The sequence below is a fragment of the Elaeis guineensis genome, chromosome 14 (assembly GCF_000442705.2).
Source record: "Elaeis guineensis isolate ETL-2024a chromosome 14, EG11, whole genome shotgun sequence".
NCBI lineage: Eukaryota > Viridiplantae > Streptophyta > Magnoliopsida > Arecales > Arecaceae > Elaeis > Elaeis guineensis.
Window position 1 is genome coordinate 50740728 of NC_026006.2, and position 2701 is coordinate 50743428.

Genomic DNA, 2701 nt, shown 5'->3' on the forward strand with positions numbered 1-2701 from the left:
CTACCATCTCATCCGGAAGATCGTGGATCGAGGTGACGTCGACCTTCAGAAGATCGACGAGAAGGAGAACCTGGCCGACCCATTCACTAAAGCCATTGCGGTGAAGGAGTTCAACAACTACAAGTCGAAGATGGGTATTAGATACTGCACCGATAGGCTTTAGGCCAAGTGGGAGATTGTTGAGAATAGTGTCCCAAAGCCAATCGTCAGCCTGTTGACGGTTGTGCTCCTTTTTGTATTAGTACATGAATTATAAATAAATAAAAGTTATTTTGATATTTTTTCATCACAAATGTTTCATCTTCTAATGAACTCCTGTGTTGTGGTGAAGTCCTTAGGACTATTTAGACTCGACAAAGGAGGATTTGTCGCTTAGTCCTTAAACATGTTCGCGACCAAATGATACGTTGTTACCAAGGACGACAACGTTTATCGAGCATAGATCGTTGTGTGCCATATGGGTTGGTTGTTCTCATAACCAAAGAGTGTGGAGACACTGGTATGGCATACAGGTGAGATGTAATGGTACATCTGCACTGAACGTGACCAACTCCGGAGCTATTTCTGCTGTCAAGATTTATTCCGATGGGATATGGATATAAATGTCCCTCCGACCTGAGACCGCCACGGTGACTTGCAAGCAACTCACTGCACTTAGGCACTGGACTACCTGAATTTCTAATTCAGTGACGGAAGGCTGCTGGGTGTAGTCAAGTACTTGACTTGTCGGTGCGTGTGTCAAGATGGGATTGACCACTCCAGTTTAGGAGCTGTGTACAGTCGTGTTTCAATTTAGCAAAACCTTGGCCAGGATAGTCCTAGTGAGGAGTCACAGGACTAATTGAGTTGAGCACGATTCGGATGATATCATCAGGGTTGACAGTTTAACCCTGAGTCGTCCTAAACACAGGGGTCAAAAGGGATGAATTATACGGTAACCATATTCACGTAGGTTCTGAATGTTGCGATTGCGATTATTCGACCTATCCAGTCGTCGGGTACCATTGCTAGATGGTCACTTCGAATAGTACAGAAATTGGTTCCTGTGCTACCGGCTTAGGTTCGAACCTGCGGGGTCACACACATTAGAGGTTCCTTTCTGATCTGATGGCTGATTATGAGTCTTATCTATCTGAGACTCTATGATTGAGAATTAAGATTCTCTAATCATGAGTTCCACACATTTTGGGTACCGGGGTCAAAATTTTGAATTTCAAATTTTGAATTTGAAATTTGAACTCTTTGATCAGGGTTTCATATCGATGGTCTCTGATGCCTGATTGCCCATTGGATTTGAACTCAATATTTATGAGAGGTTTAATTAGTGATTTAATCACTAATTAACTCAATTTGATTGAGTAATTATTTTTGGATCAAGTCCAATTGAATTGGATTCAGTTTGGATTGACCCGATTAGGTTAAATATTGACCTAATCGCTAAGGTGGTTTAGTCCCTGATTTGATCAGGGGTTAGGTTTAGTTAATTCCTAATTTGATTAAGATTTTATTGAGCCTAATTAAGCCTAATTATGTTGGATTTAATCTGGTCTAATTGTGCTTAACCTATTTTAAACTAGGTTGGCTCAATTTGAATCAAGCCACCTTGTTTTAAATTCCCTGCGACACCCAACTTCCTTGCACCCATTTGAATTCACGAGAAGAAACTTCTTATGAAATTTTTCTCACACAAAACCCTTTCCCACACCCTCATTTGTGTGCCATATGGATGGATAAAATAATTAGTTAGCCATTCAAATTCAAAGCATGTTTGAATTTGAATGGATAACTTATCACTTGCCCTTTCATCCTTATCCATTTTGTGCGCCACATTACTTACACGAGAAAAGGTTTCTCATGAAATATTTTCCACGCACAAAGAGCCACGCCCCTTCTCTTCTCACGCCCAAAAGGATAGGGATAAGTTGGTTTTCGTTTCAATTCAAATTTGATTTGAATTCAAATGTGTAACCTTTTGTCTTTATCCTCTCACGCGGATAAGACACGTTCGACGTTGTTTTAAAAAGAGGAGAAAGGTGGGACGTGCGTAAAAATTTTAGGAGAGAAACTTTGAGGCATGAGGAAGGCTTCTGCGCAAGGTGAAGGTCCAAAACCTTCCGAGAGAAAAAGAAAGAAAAGAGAGAAAATTGGGCGCAGGGTTTTTGGTGTGTACCCTAGGGTTTCTACCTAGGGTTCGGGAAGTGAGATTGGTGTGCCACGAGTGTCGTGAGTCCACCAAATTTTAGGGAGAGATCCATCAGCCTCTCAAGCAATTGTGTAGGTGATCTGGAGCATCCGAGAAGTCGGCACACATCGATCGAAGGAGTTCGACCAACATCTGTCATCAAAAGGGTGAAATCACGAACTAGCATTCGTGAGGAGCTGATCAGACGGGAGCTTCGTGTGGACGATCCGCAGAGGTCAGATATTTGTGTGGCTGCAATGTGACAATCAAAACCCCCCGACGGTGATCAGATTGCGATGATCGACTACCCGCAAAAGGTGATGTGTTCTGAACACAGTACTGTAAAACGTTTACTGATTCAAATTTGAATTTTAAATTTAAATGCATGCTGTTGTATCATATTTAGATCCTAGTGTAGGGTTAATTAGTATTAATTAATGAGATTAATTAATAATTTCACTGTAAAATAGTAATTTTGAAAAAGTTTTAAAATTACCATTTTGCCCCTGCACTAAATTT